Source organism: Odocoileus virginianus, chromosome 12 (assembly GCF_023699985.2).
Source record: "Odocoileus virginianus isolate 20LAN1187 ecotype Illinois chromosome 12, Ovbor_1.2, whole genome shotgun sequence".
In the NCBI taxonomy this organism is placed as follows: Eukaryota; Metazoa; Chordata; class Mammalia; order Artiodactyla; family Cervidae; genus Odocoileus; species Odocoileus virginianus.
In genome coordinates, this window is record NC_069685.1 from 19,828,429 (window position 1) to 19,850,269 (window position 21,841).

The following is a 21,841-nucleotide window of genomic DNA, read 5'->3' on the forward strand; positions in this document are numbered from 1 at the left end:
TAGAATATACAAACTATTGGGTAGGAGATACAAACTATTGGGTGGAAGACAGGCTCAAGGATGTATTGTACAATACAGATAATATAGTCAATATTTTGTGATAACTGTAAGTAGAAAGTAACTTTTAAAAATTGTATAAAAATTTTAAAAGTAGTTAAAAAGAAAAATTCTGCCTCAATATTGATAAGTTTGCCTAGGTTATGAAAGGGTAGCTGCATCTAACCCAGATTTTTATGATCTAAGTCCTGGCTCAAGTTCTTGAAGAATCTTCCCTGCATTAAGCCCAGTAAAACAACACTTGGTGTAACACTTTCATGGAGGAGTATATTACATTATAGACCAGAATGAATTATTTATATGTGAATATGGGTATGTAGTTCACACATGGGGAATTCATTCTGGTCTATAGTATAATATACTGTTTTGATACCTGGGTCAGGTAGATCTCCTGGAGAAGGAAATAGCAACCCACTCCAGTAGTTTTGCCTGGAAAATCCCATGGACAGAGGAGCCTGGTGGGCTACAGTCCATGGGGTCACAAAGAGTTGGACACAACTTAGCAACTGAACGACAACACAGATTTTGTGTTGTTGTTTAGTCAAGTTTTTGTTAGCAATTGTGTACATAGTATAGGAAGCTTTTCATCTTTTCTAAATTGTGCTTATGTAACAGCAGTCAAATATTTCTTCAGATGTTAAAGTAGTATGCTTTAAAAATCAGCTGTAATCATCACTTTTAATTATAGTAATATGTCCAAAAACGTTCTCTAATTTTATTCCTACTTATTGTTTTATTTTTAAGTTTTCCTTGAGACAATATGAATTGTTGATATATATATATATATATATATATATAATATGAAACAATCTAATCCTTTCATCATTTATTAGTATAAAATTACATATACAATTTATTTATAATTAGAAATACACAGTGCCTTCAGGCACCACACATCCACACCTAGTAATACTACTTCAACTCACATAAAAAGGTGATGAAGAAGGCAGCCAACTTTGAGTGGAACCTCAAGCAGGAAAGTGTTGTTTTCTTTATTATGCTACCTCAAGATCAGTATAGTTTGCTGATCACTTCAAACAAATAAATCTTGATTTTTTAAATGAATTCTCTAGTTCATATTTTAATTTTTATTAATGCTGTTCTCATTTTTATTACTTTTTTGTCTCACTATCATGTTCATTAGCTTTATACCTTACTGATTTTAATACTCAAGTTTTTCATTTTTATACAGTAATGCAAAATTTGATGTTAATATTCTTCTGCTTACAGAGTATGTCATATGCCATATGTTTTGAAACACAATGTTCATATTAATATTTTCAAAATAATCCTTTCTTTCTTTGACCTGAGTATTTCAAGATGTTTTTGTGTTTTATTTAAATATCCAAACAAAATTCTTCCTAAATTGGTTTCTAGATTACTGTGATCTCAAATAAAAATAAGAGCATTTCACTTTAGTAGAAATAAGATGAGTTTACAATGCTTAGTCATCCAAGGGCACCTTCTTTTAAGATATTGTTAGGTCAAATCCTATAAAAAGCAGACACAAATATAGGTTTTGAAATACAAGAGAATTATTACAGAGAAATACTGTTAAAAGATTAAAGAGGAGCAAGCAATTGAAGCTGTCTATAGTCTGTATGGTAGGTTTGACATTTGTGAAGAAGAGGGAGGTAATTAACATTGGGAAAGAAGAAATTAAGGTTGAAACCTAGTTTTATGAATATTTTAGCCAAAATAAGGGTGTCCTCAAAGTCACCAACTGGAGGAATTCCACATCTTGCAGGAATGGGCCTGCATTGTTTCCATGTTCCCATTGTCACCACTCACTGATGGAATTATCTACAATAGAGTACATGAGGCATTCCATAACTCCTGGGTAGTAAATTCTGACTGAGACTCTCCTGAAAAAATAGGTAGTTGCTTATCTAGAAGAGGTATTCATTCCTCTGAAGACAAATCTCAGGCCCTTCCAGGATAAAAGAAGTCAGAGTAGTCAACTTGCCATTTAGTCATATAGTTTACTCATGCCCTTTCTTTCTATTGATGCTCAATCCAGATGCACCTTTTCTATGTTATAATGACCAGATCCTGGGCATGGTCAAACTTAATGATTTGCTATGTCTTACAGAACTGGGCTCAAAATAGGCAATTCTGTACACATTGTTGTTTAGACAACACAGTTCTCTAGCGGTTTATCTAAAATTACATATTAGTTTCCCTCTAGCATTCCCACTTTCTTCAGCCTTTTTATTCTTTCTGTCGCTTGGGACATCTTTTTCTCTAGACATCTATGAGCCACTCTAAGAGCTTTCTCCATCCACTGATGTACTTGCCAGACATTCCAAAAAAAGTGACCTGAAATCAATGAATTCTTGCTTAATCCACTCTTACATTTGCCCCCTCTTGATACATCAGTCTCAAACTTCAATCTCATTCATGCTTTCCAAGTTCCTATGGGAACATGCTAGCAAATTCTTGTAGCTCTTTAGGTGAGTAATGTCTTTCCTCCATTGTCAGGACCAGCATATTCAGTGTAGTGTTATGGTTAAAACTTAACCCTAGCTATTGTCCTGGCCATCAGGAAAGGAGGTAAGGAATCTTTGAAAATACCTGTCAACAGAGAGATCCCTCTGCCATATACTAACACTAGATGTGTCCTAGATTTATTAAAGAATAATGCATCACCTGTAAAAGTTCTAAGGACTCAGAACAGAACATTCTCAGAGCATTCCTACGGATTTATGCACTTCATGTTTCAGGATCCCAGAAATTCCCAACTGCAGCCTTGATATTAGCATGACATACCTGATTTTTGGCTGAAATTTAAATTTCATATGTAAATGTCTCTGAAACTCTGTGGTTCTATCAGCTCCTCAGTCTTTCTCTCTGCTGTGTCTGTTTTCATTATAGGATATAAGAGGCCTCTTATTTAGCTTATAACTGTTAATGTTTCTTGTGCATGCCTGCTAAGTTACTTCAGTTTTGCCCGACTCTGTGATGTTTCTCAGCAAGCATCAATTTAGTATAAGACTAGCTAGTTAGTTCCACTGTCCTTTTAGTCACAGATACCCCTGTATGTGTCGAAATGCTTGAAATATTGCACCTGAAGGAACATTTCCCTATATTAACATGTTTTCTCAGATCACCCTAGGAATGCTATTTCATCAGTAGTTTGACCAGCACTTCATATATATATATACACACATACACATATATGTTTATTTATTTTTTGGCCACAAGGCAATATAGGATCTTAGTTCCCTGACTGGAGAGGCAACCCGCACCCTCTGCATTAGAAGCATGGAGTCTTAACTACTGGTCCACCAGGGAAGTCCCCCCACCCCTACTTTTTACCAGGGGCTCTGAGTGACCACATTCTACTCAGAATGACACCTTCTTTCCTGCCTGATGGTGAGTGAGTCAGTTTCAAATTCCTACCCTGTTGCCTGTTTTTGTAGACAAATCTTGGATCTTCTGAGAAACAGAAGTAAAGATGAGATTACATGTGTAACAGATATATAGGTGGAAATAACAATTAAGGACAAATATCAGGAAACCAAAGGAGGCAAGAAGAGTCTTCTGACCTAACGTATGCTTCCCATCAGTCAAGAAGAGAGAGAAGGAAGGGGGCTGGGTAGGCTGCAACAGAGTTCCAAAGAAGATTCAGCCAGGATGCAGGGGCAGACACAGGAAGAGAACTGCATTAAGACCACTTTTCTGCCCGGTCATCAATGGGTAGAAGTCTTTGGAAAGGATGTCCATAATATGGAAGTGGTAGTGGATCTGGAAAAGCACCGTCTGGGGTTACAGTTAGTTACACTAACTGTAGTTAGTGTACAATTAGTTACACTCTCTGTGACAGATCTGAGAAGCACATTCTCATGGCCTCCATAAATGTTGTCTCATGTTCAGTGGAAAATTATTTAAAGTATCCTTCATTTTCCCAGAGCCTTTAACTCTCTCCAGTTAAAGATATTTTGAAGAAGCCCTTCTAGGCTTTTCTGTACATACTTCCTGCTTTTTTTTTTTTTTTTTTGCAAATAAATTTGAGGTTTCTCTATGCTGTCTTTTTAAACCTGATTTAATAAAAAAGAATTCCTAGGGGCTTGGGGTAGGAAGTGGCTGCCTTTGATTTTCACATTTACACAGGTATATTGAGGTCTTTCTTTTATTTTCTTTAATCATTTATTTCTGGTTTTGGAAAGGAAATTAGAGAACCTGATAATCTATGTATCTTATTCAAAAGTTCCCCTGATCCCTGTTGAATTCACCAACTTAATCTATGTGTCTAACTGCACAATGGGTCTTGTCCCCACTCAAATCCTTCTAAATGCAAATGAATAAGATCTCTGAACTGAGACGGTAATTTGTTTTAGGTAGGGTATCGGCTTGGCCATAAGTAAAGCTGAATACATAGATGAGCAAATACAGTCAAAATTAACATTGTTTCAACAAAAAGATAGCATAAGAGCATGGATTTTACTAAACCCAGTAGAGTTATCATTTCACAATTAAGCTTTTCTGAACGATTACTTGTGCATATATGAATATATTCATTAATTTGGGAGTTGTCTTTTTTAGAAAGTTAAAATTTTATAAAGTTAATATGAGCAAATTAAATTCTTAGAGTATTAATCCTTCAAGAAGTATACATACTTGCATTAAAAAGACCCAAAAGAGCACAGAGAAGCCATTTTATCCTGTAGTCATTGGAATTGAAATAGCCACAAAGAGCTTGAATTTTTTAAAAAAGCATTCATACATATTTTGTAAGAATATTTAACTTAAATCATTTTAATATACAGTCTCTGGCAAATATTTTTAGATAGAACCAAGGTTTCTATTGAAAATGTATATATAGATTGGTGTTCTTATATTTATAATTCAATGTGACTTCAGTGTTTCTAATGCTATTTTTTCAGTTGAATAAGGAAGGAAATTAAATAGAAAAATAAAACAAAACAAAAAATATTTTTTAAACTCATAATTAAATTTGAATATAGATTTTTAAAAATTTTATCATTTCCTTCAATATTTTAGAATTATATTAAACACAAGGTAATTTAACAGCATTTTAAAATGAATTTCCTTTTACTGAATTTTTCCAAAGCAATAGATGTAGGTTTTATGTAAACACACAGATACACACACACACACACACACAAACGGACACAGTTTCCTTGACACATAGATATTAGCAAATTATATAATGCTTAATTAAATCACCTGGTACTTGTCACAGTTTTAACTGGCATGAGAGAGTCGAGAATATCCTCGGTGAACTTAGTAGGCATTCAACTTTAGGTGACTGCAAGTGCCAAGAAACTCTTCATAAGTAACCCAATAGTCATCAGTGTTCCAAAGGTATGCTTATTAGCAGACAGAATAGAGGAAATAGATTGAAATATAGCATGTTGCTTAATTAGAAGGTGGTTGTCAAAGCTTGTACTGTACATGTGATTTCCACATTTTCAGGGTTTTATTTTTGCAGTTTATTTGTAAACAATATGACAATGTGCTATAGCAACATACTCTTTAAGGAAAAATATATAGTAGTGTCTAGACACACTTAAATAAACTATTTATTTTCAAACATTTGATAGTAAAATTTGCCAGGCTCCTTAAGCTATTTAATTAATAATCAATTGCAATCATTAAAACATACACTGATTGAGTCCTTAAAAAGCTATATCATTGTATTAAACAATTTCATAATTATTCTCATTGACAGAAAAATGAAGAAAGATGAAAGTAAGTAATACTTTTAGAGGGACTATCCCATAATTATTCATATTCACTCATTAATTGATATAGACATTTCAGGTATCTCCTTAATTGATGAAAATGATTTTTGGCCTAGGATAAAAAAATTAAAAATCAACATAATACATTATGTGAGAGGTCACTTGAATTTTAGATATGCCATTTAAAAATTGGCTTTGTATTTAAGAAAATTATACTGTTTGTCACTTGTATCCTCCTATGTTTAGTCTTAGCTACCTATGGTCAAAAAGCTCTATTTCATAGCTCTAGTTTAGGGTTCTCATAATACAGCTTGTAAAATATCTAAATAAATAGCAAACAGAATATCTCACTGGATAGAAATAATTTTTGACTCTCTCTGGATAATATGACCTATGTAATCTAATTTTTGGTTTCAAGGTTTTATACAGGGGGAATTTCCCCCATGGACTTCCTAAAATAATTTGAATGAACAGGAAGTTCAATTTTTAGGCATGGCAAACCAAAGTTCCTGTATATTTCTTATATCTAAAAAATTCTTATATTAAATTTATTTGTATAAGTACTTCAGTTACCACAAGTACTTGTGATCATAATTCTACTTAGCACACCCATGTGGGACAATGTACATGTATTAATAACAAAAACTTTTAAGTTCAACTTTTGTGGGTAGGTAAATTTATGAAGATAATCTTTCAAATATACCAGTGCTTCAATGTTTATCAACAGTATAACTCTAAAATTAACAGGAAAATACTGGCAGATAAACTTCATTAACCATTTTTATCACAACTTTGTTGCATTTATGACTTCTATTTAGCACTCCAATCAGGATGCTCAGTGCATTGAGCATGAGAAAAACTATTAAAATTATTCTGTGTGATATGAGAGTACCCTTTATTGGACTTGTGCTACTGACTCTGCTTCAAAATTGCCAAGTTTTAGAACAGCTGCTCAGATTTTATTAGTAATGCATCAGAGATGCTTAACCTGTGCACCTCACTTTCCTATTGCACTGTCTTCCTTGTGGACTAACAAGGCATTAACAGTGGGAATGGAGAGCTGTGTTCCTCTTATGCCCAAGCTAGGTTTTCAAACAACCCTAAAGGCATCCTTTTGTTTTTAAAGAGTATTAGTTTTTTTTTCCTTCTTTACTTCCTTTCTTTCTCTCTCTTCCTTATTGCCTTCCCTCCTTTTCTCTTTCTGTATCTATCGGTGTCTCTTTCTTTCTTCATTCCCTCCCTTCCTTCTTCTCTCTCCCCTCTTTCTTTCTTCTAATATCTTACTGAAAATCTGTTTTCCAAAGAGTACAAAAACATACTACCTGTGACTTTCATATAGGAAGTAGTAAAAATTTAACATTTAAAAAACTATAGCTATGAATATGGTGTTCTATGACTTTGAAGTACTACATGTTACTGAGTTGAGTGCTTTAACATAGAGGGGCAAGAAACCAAGTAAAGACTTGTAATTGTGTCCTCCTTAAAAGACATTCATAAACTGCTTTCCTGACTGAATATGTTCTGAGCAAAATAAATAATTCTTTACAATGCAGCAGGCGAGTCCTTTAATTTAGATATAAAAAGCTGATTGCACAGGTTTTCCTAAGTTCAAATACAAACAGAATATTTTGTTAAGAGAATAAGTGCTCACAAGTTATGTCATACAGGGAATAAATCTCTTTAGCCATATAGCTAAACACAAAGGATAAATGATCACCCAGTGCCTAATATATATATATATATATATATATATATATATATAGGTATGTATATTCATGTTGTTCTCCTTCAGTATAACCCTTACAGTCAGCCATTGTGAACCTGCTCTTTACAGCATGCTTTAGAGACCCCCATTTTGCCTTCCACTGGTCACTGCACTTTCCAAAGTGAATGAATTGTAGAAGCCATACCTGAAGTTTGTTTCCCTCCTTCACCATGGAACTTAGACCCTGGAATTACCTTTAGTTCCTCAGAGTCCTTTTCTCCAAGACTACACAAAGCTGATTTTACTGCTACTGTGCTCACTGCTAGGCCCTAATAATGGACCTGGACTTCCATCTTTGCCTGAGGGCTTGTGGATAGAGCTTGGATACGAAGGCTAAGTAATGTTCCTTTTAGTGAGAGAAAGTGCAGGGACCAGGGCAGGGGTGGAAGGAGGAGTGAAGAGGTCTCACTCGGTGCCCATGTTTGTACTCTTGATCTGGTCCCACAAACGTTACTTGTTTTGCATATCTCCCTTAACTTCTATGAACTTCTAGAAAGACAAAAAAAAAAAAATCTTAATTATCTTTATATCCCAAAGCCTAGTATGTATTTTGGGGTTTTTTTTTTTGGGTTTTTTTGGTAATTATTTAGTAGGCTTTTTCCAACTTTAACTAGCAAACATATCCTGAGGCAAGATCTAATGTGTGAATTTTTGTGTTGGGTCTGCACAGTATTTAATTTTTAAATTGAATAAATATTTATTACTTGGGAAATTCTACACAATAATCTGGCTTCTCAGAAAAAATCTGAAAAACACCAGTCCCAGCCATGTTCCCAAATACTGTCTGCAAACCCCAGCCTCTTCCTCATCTCCAACAAATATCCTGTAGTTTGTCCAGTTTCTAATGGTTGAGAGATCCCCATGTTTTTTCTTACAACAATTTCAATGTTATGAGTCACCTGCCTGGATCCTTCAGACAGCTGAATATGTGATATTTGCAAAAAAGTATGCATGAAATGAATGAGAAGTTACAACATAGAAGATAGTACTAGATTAGTATTAAAATTCTATATTAAAATTATTAAATTTTAATAACAGTAATTATTTCATTTAAATTTAAATTCATAGGTATTGATTTATACAAATGGACTTCCACTAGCTCTGTATCAATCAGGTTTGATTCTTAAATTTTGTGCAAATTTATTCATAGTTTCATTAGTCTTAACTGTTGAATGTTAAAAATCCTTAATTAATACTCCTAATCAGATAATTTTTGAGAAAGAAACTTTAAAATACCTGCTTTGTATTTGAAATCAGCTCTCTCTGATTTCAAATTCTTATTTCTCTAAAGGGCTGTTAGAAATTTGTGCCTCAAAAGACCATGATGTTATAAATATATTTTTCCTTTTCAAAATATTACTACCCCATTGGACTAAAAAATTTTATTACTGTTTTTCCTTTTGGGACATAATGGCATATAATTTATGACAAAAGCAAATGCTAGGTACTTTATTAAATATGGATTTATATTTCATATTTCAGTTATCATGGTAACTTTGAATGTATCATGTGATATTTTATTATGAATAAATTAGTCTCCCTTTATATCACATCTCTTATTTGAGGAAGTATTTTTCTAATAGTGCTGTAAAATATGTAATAGTTCATCAGTGATGACATTGGTAATATAGTTGTGATAACCAGAGAGGAAAGGAAGAAATGCATAGGGGAGATATTTCAAAATAAATTGTAAAGTCATTTTGTTCTGTGTGTGATGAGAAGAAAATAAAAAAGGATGCCTAAATTTTTGCAGCGATAGTTATAACCAGTTGTTCATCAATAACTTCAAATTCCCTTCCCAAGGCCATCAGATGAGGCTTTCAAATATAATACTCTATTTTAGAAAGTAAACATTATATTCTAGTTGAATTACAGATAAGATATGCTAAATACAATTGAGGATCTATATCTAAACCTTAAACTTATGCATATATTTTATAAAATCTCAGTCATTCATCCTAAATGATTACAAACCAAAATATTAGATTTGAAAGCTCTTTATTGGTTACATTCATTAATATTTTCATGCAATTGTCTTCTGTATTTTGCTTAATGTTGATAATCTTAAAAATCTTAAGCCCCCTGCCCCATTGTATATTTCCCTTGTCTGTCTAACTGTAGTATTATCCTCCTGCCTGGACAACTATAGAATAGACCTGTGTCATAGCGCATATTCTTGGTTGGGAGCTTCATGCTGCATTGAAGCCACGGTCTGTCAGTGAGTCCCCCAGAGACACAGGGATTTTATTGATTTGGCTTTCCTTCATGTTATCTTTCAATTTTTGATTTGACTTGACTTTTGGTGAATCAGTTAAAAGCTTACTTCTGGGGCATGAGAATTCAGTAACAGCTTTCAGTGCTGTACCCCTTGTGAAGATATTTGGCTGCATGTAAGATACGGTTTAGTTGTCAGTCTTTAGCACACAGCTGACACCTTAAAATGATCCATAATCTGTTACAGGATTACTCATGTGAGAGCTCCTACATAGACTGTACAGCCTGCTGGAATGTCAGTGTCAATGCTTTACTCTGTATATAGGCATCTAACAGTAAGTGGTCTCGTGACAAGGTCTAGATGTGACAGTTTCAGAGAGCAAAACTATTATGAAAAATTGGGCTAAAACAAATGGCATAACTATTTGCAGAGATTCCTTTTCCAAAGACATAGTTTATAAATATGTTGCCTAGAAAACTTGGTGAAATACTTGATACAATCAATTGCAAATCAACTTTGGAATATAGAGGAAGATGCAATCTAATTATAGTTTGTGTGTTTGAATAAAGATGTACAAATATACTGTTACAGATGTACGATGGGATAAATGAAACTTAATTTTATGTTCAGCAGTGATCACAGGACTGAAAGAGGTCAGTTTTCATTCCAGTCCCAAAGAAGGGCAATGCCAAAGAATATTCAAATTAACATACAGTTGTGCTTATTTCACATGCTAGTAAGGTTTTGCTCAAAGTCCTTCAAGCTCAGCAGTATGTGAATGGAGAAATTCCAGATGTACAAGCTGGATTTCAAAGGAGCAAAGGACCCAGAGATCAAATTGCCAACCTTCCTTGGATCATGAAGAAAGCAAGGGAGTTCCAGGAAAACATCTACTTCATTTACTATGTTAATGCCTTGACTGTGTGGATTACAACAAACTAGAAAATTCTTAAGGATGGGAGTATCAGACCACCTTACCTGTTTCCTGAGAAACCTGTATGCAGGTCAAGAAACAACAGTTAGAACTGGACATGAAACAATGGACTGGTTCAAAATTGGGAAAGGAGTACAACAAAGTTGTAAATTGTCACCCTGCTTATTTAACTTATATGCAGGGTACATCATATGATATGCTGGGCTGAATTAGTCACAAACTAGAATCAAGATTGCCAGGAGAAATATCAGCAACTTCAGATATGCAGATGATACCACTCTAATGGCAGAAAGTGAAGAGGAACTAAAGAACCTCTTGATGAGGGTGAAAGAAGAGACTGAAGAAACTGGCTTAAATTAGATATTAAAAAAAAAAACTAAGACCACGGCATCTTCATGGAAAACAAAAGGGGAAAAATGTAAGAGGGTCAGAGTTTATTTTCTTGGGCTACAGAATCACTGCAGACAGTGACTATAGTCATGAAATTAAAAGACACTTGCTCCTTGGAAGAAAAGCTATGACAAACCTAGACAGCATATTAAAGAGAAGAGTCATCACTTTGCCGACAAAGATGCTTATAGTTAAAGCTATGGCTTTCCATTAGTCATGTGTGGATTTGAGAGCAGGACCATAAAGAAGGCTGAGAGTAGAAGAATCAGTGCTTTCAAATTGTGGTGCTAGAGAAAACTCTTCAGAGTGCCTTAGACTGCAAGATGAAATCAGTCAATCCTAAAGGAAATCAACCCTGAGTATTCATTGGAAGGACCGATGTTGAGCTGAAGCTCCCATAATTTGACCACCTGATGGGAAGAGCTGACTCATTGGAAAAGACCCTGGTTCTGGAAAAGATGGAAGGCAAAGGAGAAGGGGGCGACAGAGGATGAGATGGTTAGATAGCATCACCGACTCAGTGGACATGACGAGCAAACTCCTGGAGATAGTGAAGGACAGGGGAGCCTGTCATGCTGTTTGGGTTGGAAAGAGTCCTACATGACTTAGCGACTGGACAACAACGAGAAACCTAGGAATAACTTTGGAAAATGTAAACTGTTTTCAGAGACATCAATAGCTAACTCTTTAAGCCAGCATAATAATGTTCTCAATTAGTTCATGTAGTGGGATAGGAATTAAAGTATAACTTAAGAAATATTGGGTGCATATTACAGGCAATGCATAGTCTTTGGTATTATTTTATCATGGGAGGATCTAGAGCTGCTGCTAAATCTGCCAGATGGCTGAGGCTTCATAAAACTAATTTTTGGAGGTCCCTGTCTATGTAAATGAACAATTAGATTAAATACTGTTTCATAAAAATTCATAAAGCATGTAAGCTCTAGTGATCTGTCTGGAGATTTAGAACAATGGATAGAGGAGGTATATTTATCACCCAAGCAGTATACAGGAAGAGTTTTTCTTAGTGCCCATGCACCATCTCACCTTTATTGTCAGCTGTGCCATTCTAGTTAATTTCATGTCTCTCACCAAGACATAAGGAAAGAATGCTGTACCACTAATGATGCATGGTTCTTCAGGACCTAATTATATTTAACAACATAGATTTGCTTGCTATGTAGTTAATGTTACTTATATCATTACTCATTTGTATTTTCCCAAAAGATATGTTCAAATCCTAACCCTTGGTATGCCTAACCCCTGGTGAACGGTGACCTTATTTATAATCAAGTTAAAATGAGGTCATATGGGATAAAAGTAACCCTAATGCAGTGACTTGTTTCTTTGTAAGAAGAGGGAAATTTTGCCACAGACACAGATGACACAGGGGAGAAGACCATGTGAAGATAGAGGTAGAGATTATTTTTTGTATGTCTACAAACCAAGGAACTCCAAGAATTTCCAGCAACCACCAAAAGCTAGGAGAAAAGCACGGAACTATTTTTCCCTCAGAGCCTTCAGAAGGAATCAACTCTATTAAAGCCTTTATTTTGACCTTCTGGCCTCCAGAAATATAAAGACTAAATTCACATTGTTTTAAGCCCCTCAGTTTATGGTAATTTGTTATGGCGGCCCTAGAAAGCTAATACACTGGTGATGCTGCATCATCTAACATGTCACCCAAGAAATAATGAGTTTCAGTGGCTCTATCCAAGATTGCTACTTTGAATCATTGATGGTGACTACAAATGTAAGTCTTACTCAGAATGTGCAGGGAACAGTGGGTGATAATTCATTTTTTGGACATGTTAAAGTTACCATTTAGAATTTAATAGCATAAATGTAGAACAGCACAACGTCTTCTCTTGAACTCTTTAGATCATAATCACTACATTCTTATAATGTGACTTTTGCAATATTGATGACAGTCCTGCTTATTTAGTGAAGGAATATTAAAAAAAAGAAAAAATACTCTGATATAAATTTATAATCTCACATAAAAAAAATGAAGTTGGACTTATGAATGAATCCATGTGAAGCCAACACCAGCTCTGGATTTCCATCTCCCTGTTTACTCTGAGTAAGACTTGGGTGGTACAAGGTTATCTAATTGATAATACTATGGATTTGGAGAAGGGTGACATTAGGGGCAAGGAAACCAGTTAAAAGACTATTGCTGTTATTTGGATTAAGGGTTTGGACTACATGATGAAAACTATGGTATTGGAGAAATTAAATTAAACCTAATATGTTATTAAAAACTTGATACCTCGATCCATAATCTGTTACAGAATTACTCACATAGTAAGTGGACTATACGGCCTGTTGGAGTGTCAGTATCAGTACTATCCTTTATATATAGGTATTTAATGATAAGCAGTCTTGCGTTTTAAGGGACAAGATCTACAAAATGACATTTTCAGAGAACAAAATTATTAGACTGAACAAATAGTATAGCCACCTACCAGTAAAAACAATAGTACCTTCATTTGTTGTGTCAGTCACTGTGTAGACACTTCTGTCATTTTATATAAATTCTTACTCTCTCAGCAGGCATTATTCTCATTTTACAAGTGAGGAATCTGAAACTCACTGAGTTTAAGCAGGTTGCAAAAATCATGTGCCTTATAACTGAAGTCACTCAAATTTCATCCCCAAACTGTTTGGTTTCTAAAAACTGTGGTCTTTCCATCATATTAAGTATATATTTTATGTTTACATCATCATATTTTTATCACCAGACGCATAATACACAGCACACATCAACGGAGAACCAGTTGACAACAAGGGCATAAACTTTATTATTATCTATCTATTTTTGCTTAATAGTTTCTTCTCTGAAACAAATCTTACTAGGTTAGAAAAGAGCCAATGCAAACAACCAGTGCTTTCAAAGTCAAACTTAAAATTCCATCTCTTAAAATACAGATTTTCCTGAATTACATAGAAATTAGGGTAAAGTAATTGAGCTCCACGTTATCTAAAATTTTCCCTGAATTTACAAAATTTATCAGTTTTGGAAGCTTTTATAAAACTCTGCTTCTGTGAGTGTGTGTGTGTGTGTGTGTGTGTGTGTGTGTGTGTGTGTGTGTGAAGCAGAGAAACCGAAAGAAATAAAGAAACAGAGACAGAGGTTGACCTAAGCAAAGAGTTATTTTATGCAGCAAACAGCTATCATACTGGCTATGTTTTATTGGCTTCTTGATATTCTTACAGTGGATACCAAATCACTCATATTTTCCCAGTCCTAGAGTCACTGACAGTACTCTTTTCACATTAACAGATGGCATTGCTTTTTGTGTCCTGGGACATGAGACTCAAGACTCAAGGGTTAAAGATATTACTCTAGGACCTTAATCCACTCCACACAACCCTAAGTTTCTCCAGATTCAGAAAGAGTTGTTTGGTCTTTGGGAATTTTCACACATAATTTTGTAGAAACAACCCCTCCAGAGATCACCCGGTTTTCTGCTCTCTGTCTAGAGCAAACATTTTTGTAATAAACCAAAGGTGAAATATTTTTGGTTTTATGAGCCAGATGTTCTCTGTCATGACTATTCAACTCTGCCATTATAATGTGAAAGCAGCCACATGTAATATGAATGGCATGGCTATATTCTAATAAAACTTTATTTACAGAAACAGGTGGCTGATGCAGTTGGTCCATGGTTGTAGTTTGCTAACCCCTGATATAAGGTATAACTATGTTATTTGTCTTCTTTTACCATAAGTATATTCAGTTTTGAACCATCTTGAATAAAATTTCACTATATAAAAGAATCAGGAAATCAAATTATCCTGAAATAAAATATTTGGGAAAAAATATTCTGAAATATGTTTTATTCTGTTTACCAATTTTTTCAAACTGAATTTCAAATCCTTACAGTCTATCTCAGCATATTTCTTCTACCCTATCTTTATACACACACATACCCCAGTCTGATATTGATTACCTCCTCAACAGTCTAGTGGTACCACCATCCCACAGTGACATAGTGCTCATTTTATTCCTCTCCCTCCTTTTTTCTACAATTTCTACTTCCTGAAATTCTCACCCAGACATTACCTTCCTAAATGATGGTCATATTTCAATGGGTAGAGTTAGAATGAACATGAATTTTTATTGTTTGCCTGAGTACTCTAATTGTTGGTAATATTTATCTAATTTAACTAATAACTTATGACATTAATTGTCATGACCAGCTATTCCCTCTGAGTGTCTGTATGTGTATGAGTGGGTGGGTATGACTATGTGGGGTGTGTTTTAATGCTGCTCTAGGATCTGAGAGGAGAAGGCAATGGCAACCCACTCCAGTACTCTTGCCTGGGAAATCCCATGGACGAAGGAGCATGGTAGGCTACAGTCCATGGGGTCGTGAAGGGTGTGACACAACTGAGCGACATCACTTTCACTTTTCACTTTCATGCACTGGAGAAGGAAATGGCAACCCACTCCAGTGTTCTTGCCTGGGAGCCTGGTGGGCTGCCGCCTATGGAGTCGCACAGAGTCGGACATGACTGACGTGACTTAGCAGCAGCAGCAGGATCTGAGAATTACTAGCTTGCATTCTAGTAGGCAAGATAGTCATTTGAGTAGCTGTTTCCATATATTTTGCTTGCATTAAGCAGTATTATGTGTTATATTATTCCTTCTCATTAAAATTGTAATATAAATGAAGACCGAAAACTGTTCCATGTTTCATATATACCTCACATAATAACTAGATAAGCGGATGTATTTTTATTGCCAAAACTCAAAAACAAAATAATAAACTAAATCAAAATTGAAGTTTCTGTTTTAAATTACAAGTATCATAAAAATTTATTATAATTTGCCACGTTTTCCAGCTTTTTTATTTGTAAGGGCACCATGGGGTTTATAACTGCAGGTTAATTCTTAAGTTCCTTCTGAAGTTAGAGCTTCAGTTAAGAGTAAACCATGCTTGACCCTGACATAAGGGAGCAGTGATGCAGGTTGAGTGAAAGGGAAGGAAGCTTAGGAGAGAAAAGGTACTTGGGCTACTTGTAAAGAGACTGCAGTTCTCTCTTTTAAATGTTTTATTGTCTACTAGGGAAAAAAAGCCTTTTCTCCATGAAGCTACTGTTAATTAAGGGGAAAAAAGGAAGAAAGAGATAGGTGAGAATGGTATCAGAAAGCATTTTTCTTGACTTCTTTCTTCCATACATGTGACAAAAATATTCAGGGAAAAATATGCAACCACAGACCTAGTGTGTGTCAATTTTAAAAGGATTCAGTATCTTTTCTTTAAACATCAGTTACTTAATTTAGAAATTAAATTTTTGATTCATTGCAGCACTGTTTATAATAGCCAGGACATGGAAGCAACCTAGATGTCCATCAGTAGATGAGTGGATAAGGAAGCATGGTACATATACACCATGGAATATTATTCAGCCATTAAAAAGAATTCATTTGAATCAGTTCTAATGAGATGGATGAAACTGGAGCCCATTATACAGAGTGAAGTAAGCCAGAAAGATAAAGACCAATACAGTATACTAACACATATATATGGAATTTAGAAAGGTGGTAACGATAATCCTATATGCAGAACAGAAAAAGAGACAACAGATGTACAGAACAGACTTTTGGACTCTGTGGGAGAAGGCGAGGGTGGGATGTTTCGAGAGAACAGCATCGAAACATGTATATTATCTAGGGTGAAACAGATCACCAGCCCAGGTTGGATGCATGAGACAAGTGCTCAGGGCTGGTGCACTGGGAAGACCCAGAGGGATCAGGCAGAGAGGGAGGTGGGAGGGGGGATCGGGATGGGGAATACATGTAAATCCATGGCTGATTCATGTCAATGTATGGCAAAAACCACTACAATATTGTAAAGTAATTAGCCTCCAACTAATAAAAATAAATGGAGAAAAAAAGAAATAAAGCCAATGTTACTTAAAAAAAATTTGATTCCTGAATCAAGTGACAAGATGTGTCAGAATTATATATCAGTCAGAAATGGCATAATTCTAAGTCACTTGAATTGAATATTGTTAAAAGATATATTTTTCACCAGTCTTACAATTACTTACAAGCAAGCAATCTGCCTAATTTTCTTTTAACATAACTATGATGGCAGAGGCCCAGTATTTAATTTAGAGCTAACTCCTATCAACTAATGGCTCAATTTGACACCTTGTTGCTATATACTAACAGGGATGAGATTTTGTAAAGGTTTTGGCAGGGATCCAGTCATCACAGCTGCTCTTGTATGATTACTGCTTGAGAAAACAGTTTTTCCCACCTCTAAATACCCTACTTTCAAATGTAATTTTTATGTGAGAACTTCTTTTATCCCTTTTTACACATAAATCCTTCCCCTTAGGAAATACTCTAACATTGGCTATTAACTGCTATTACTCACAACTATTACTCATCTGTGATATCATTGTAAAGTAAATCACCAGAAACCATCCAACCAAGTATCACAGGGAGGGTAGTATTTTATTGTTAGAAGGTTAACGTAGAGAAGCTTCTAGGCAAAAGAAACAACACATATCATGAGTATATCATTAACGACTAAAAACATTAAACTCATGTCTTTATAGCATTTTTTATTCTTATAGACAAGGTGCAGATATCGGGAGATATCCAGATTCAGATTCCCAATTCCAGATATTGAGAATATTTAGAAAACACTACACATGGAATAGATTCTAAGGTCCTGGAGTGAAAGCATGAACAAAATGGGTTTCTTTTGGCGTGGTACTTAAGGACATTGGAATAAATTTTAGCTCGAAGTTTGGCATTATACAACTAGCTTAAATATAGCTTTTCATTAATATAATATTGATATGTAGTTATTTTGATTGGTATTTATTAGATTGTGATTATGTAAACTCTAAACTTCAGGAAAACTCTGGGCTTTGAAATGTACGTGATTAAATTTTGTATTATGAGCCTACTAAGTTCACCTCTGAATGACATGCCAAAGTGCTCATAACCAGAATATTATAATAGACTTGCAAATATGGCACTAACACCAAAATTTCTCATTTGATCCATTATATTTTATTTGCCTTGGACTACACTAATTTTGAGTCTTGATTAACTCTGTCCCTTCTGCTCAGGCAATCTTACTGGCATATCAGTTGTCTTCCTTGCAGTCTTTCAACTTTTCATTTTGTTCCCTCAAATTCATTCAAATTTGAGTGAATCAATGTCTAATTTAATGTCTAATTTAACTTGTCCTTGGTATCCATTGGCTGTTAAACTGAGAGCAAATACCACTAACACAGAACCACTACCAGCAGCTATCACAGAAGTCTATGTCAGAACCGAACAGATGTGTGGTTTTGATATGTAATATTATTTTCTTTTCTTTTTTCATTTATTTTTATTAGTTGGAGGCTAATTACTTTACAATATTGTAGTGGTTTTTGTCATACATTGACATGAATTAGCCATGGATTTACATGTATTCCCCATCTCTATCCCCTCTCCCACCTCCCTTTCTACCCGATCCCTCTGGGTCTTCCCAGTGCACCAGGCCCGAGCACTTGTCTCATGCACCCAACCTGGGCTGGTGATCTGTTCCACCCTAGATAATATACATGTTTCGATGCTGTTCTCTCGAAACATCCCACCCTCGCCTTCTCCCACAGAGTCCAAATGTCTGTTCTATACATCAGTGATATAATATTATTAATTGTACATTAACACATAATTAAGAGTCAACTTAGATGGTGCATAATTTTTTAAAAGTGTGTCTTCAATGGCAGAATCATTCTGTAATGATTCCCTGTAATATTTTCCTGTAACATTCCCTGTAATATTTTCCTTCTCCACTGATTCAGTTACATACTTAATTAAACAAACGTGTCCCAACTTTGATCCCTTTTATAGTTGGATATCTATAAACAATTGTAAATATAGGGCTGCTAAAGAATACCTTTGTTTCCTTATTGATTATATCGAAGTCTAAACATAAAGGATGTTGAACAAGCATAAGTGTGACCCCATATGCTTACACAGGGCCTTACACTCAGAAATATCCACACTTGGTATGGTTCTCTACCTCTATGTCTAACATAAATTGTATGCCAGATTATAAGAACTGGAGAGAAATTAAGGTATTATAAGAGAAATGAAGAAAAAGAGACAGACAGGCAGATATTACCACCAGGACAGAGATGGAATAAAATTTAGCATCATCTCTCTACTGAAATTGTCTTTGCCTTAGGAAAAACTCTCTTCTCTGCCCTTTTAATATGAAAGAGGGTTGTTATTAGTCTGTCATTTAGGTGAGAAAACAATTGGTAGAAAGTTTTCCTGAGAAGTTATTGAAATCAAATTTGTGATTGATTAAAATCTGTCTCTGGCTCAGAACAAGTTCTTTATTGTGGCAAATGGTGGAGTGAAGGTGTCTATGACCAATGTATTACCTTTGATTCTGCCAACTAAACTGTTTCTGTCCTAAAGTAAGCACACAACCAGAGATGATGGGTCCGGGTATTTGTAAAAGGAACATGACACCTTTGCAGATATATTTGAAGATTGATAAGAATATGTGAAGGTGTTATAGCCAAGATGATCAATTTTCCAAGCACTTAAAAAATAACAAATACCAGAAAATTAGCCTCATGGTATTACATAGTCTATCTTGGAAGACATTTGGTCTTGTCCAAAATATCCATTGAGACATTGGTCCATGATTTGCTTATTAATATAAACATTTAACTTCATTACTTTTTATATTATTTTTTATTGTAGTTCATGATGAATTTTGTATTTCACATTTATTCTTGTTCTTCTTCATCATTAAATTACTTTTCAGTAAATGAGCAATTTCTCTCAAATGTATATAGACCTGATTATTAGTTTTATGTTTGTGATATGCTAGCAATCTCTATAGTATGAATTTGATTTTGTTAGTATCATCATGAGGTTGGTGACCTTTTCAGAGAGTGACCACCAAAAATCTGGATGATAACTTATACATGTTTTTTTAAGTTCATCTTTTAACACTCCACTAGACCTCCAAATTAAAGGATTAGGCACTACTATCAGCTTTTGAAATTTGCCATGCCAGCCTTCCATTGCATTGTTCATCCTGTGGTTGCTGTTCAGTTGCTGATGTGTGAACATTCCAAGTTTCTTGTGGAAATCGTGGGCCTTCTAGTTCTCTGCCTCTGTCATGCCTTTCAAGGACATATACTCTCTCCACATAATCCATTTGGTCATCTAAATTTTTTTTTGCACTCTCCGCAATGTACTCAAAAGTTTCATTCACATCTTCCAAAAGCATATATGAAAGTCCAAAAACATGAATACATGCTTAGAGGTGTTACTTGTCGTATACTCTTATGTTAAAGCCAACAAAGATAATTTTTGCCACAGTGATTATGAAAAGTGAAACAAGGATTCTTTTACTTGTGCCTTTGGTTAAGAGTAGTTGAATCACACACATATTTGTAATCTCAAAATCCATCACACACAGTGAAAGGTTATAATGTTGAAAAGTTTTTCCCATGTAAATGCAAGTATTATGTGTGTGTGTGTGTGTGTATGTCTTTTCATCTTTCCATTATTATGCAAAATCAGTAGTACTATGTAACTCAGTATTGTGCACAGTACATATCTGACTGAACAGTGTTGATGCCATCTTGAAGTTGCCATTACTGAGTAGTGTGGTAAGTTTGGTTCAGTTGCTCAGTCATGTCCGACTCTTTGTGACCCCAAGGACTGCAGCATGCCAGGCCTCCCTATCTGTTACCAGCTCTCAGAGCTTTCTCGGACTCATGTCCATCGAGCCAGTGATGCCATCCAGATATCTCACCGTCTGTCATCCATGTCTCCTCCTGCCTTCAATCTTTCCCAGCATCAGGGTCTTTTCCATCAGTCACTTCTTTGCATCAGGTGGCCAAAGTAATGGAGTTTCAGCTTCAGCATCAGTCCTTCCAGTGAATATTCCGGACTGATTTCCTTCCAACACCAACATTGTGCTGATATTTTCTTGTTGCATCTTGAATGACTGGACTGTTATCATAATCCTGACTAAATTATGCATTGCAGATTTTTCTCTCTTTACAGTGCTGGTACCTTTTACTTCTGTTTTTGTTAAAGGAATGGAAATGGTAACAAAACCATTATAATGCAACATTTTTTGTGAGTATACCTTTTGTGCCGTTCATATTCACATTGCTAAGAAATAAAAAGAGTGCTTTTTTTTTTTTCTTTTGTAGACATCCGATCAGTGGTTGCTGGTTTACTGGTAGGGGAAACCTTATTAATGTCTTATGGACTGGACATCCTATTTGGCCAGGCTGACTCAGCCAGTCAGGAGACCCCAGCTGAAGATGTGGTGGTTCATGTTGATTAGCAGGTAAGTGTGGGAGTCACACCCACTAAAGCCTCTCTGTGCTCCTTGAAGTCTACCTTAGTTGTATATCTATAGGACATCAGTTCAAGGGAAAAATCACCCATTAGCTCTGAGACATAGAATAGTTGGTTGGGCATTAATTAGATGTGTGATATCACCCCATGGTAGATATTACAGTGACAAGTGAGATACTGTATAAAGTGTTCACATAAACTCATTTGCCACCTGTTTTACAGTGTCTTGACCAAGCTCCTGTTTACAAACTCCACTCTAATGACCAGCCTCATCCAGCCAAATGCCTGATGATATATTAATGCACCATGCATCACAAGATCCCATCCTTGACTTGATATATTCTATGCATTTCTCCAACTGTAAGACTCCAACTGTAAGACTCTTCCTTGGTACCCATAATTAATA

The 21,841-nt window shown here is 35.2% G+C and overlaps 1 long non-coding RNA gene across 1 annotated transcript in view; it reads left to right on the forward strand.

The window, feature by feature from the left end:
• The window catches only part of LOC139037693 (uncharacterized), a 51,781-nt gene extending 30,363 nt beyond the window's left edge, over positions 1–21,418 (forward strand). Inside the window, exon 3 of the long non-coding RNA XR_011490524.1 lies at positions 21,285–21,418. This is a non-coding gene — a long non-coding RNA (uncharacterized lncRNA). The remainder of the gene's footprint in view (positions 1–21,284) is intronic.
• The last annotated feature ends 423 nt before the right edge of the window (positions 21,419–21,841 follow it).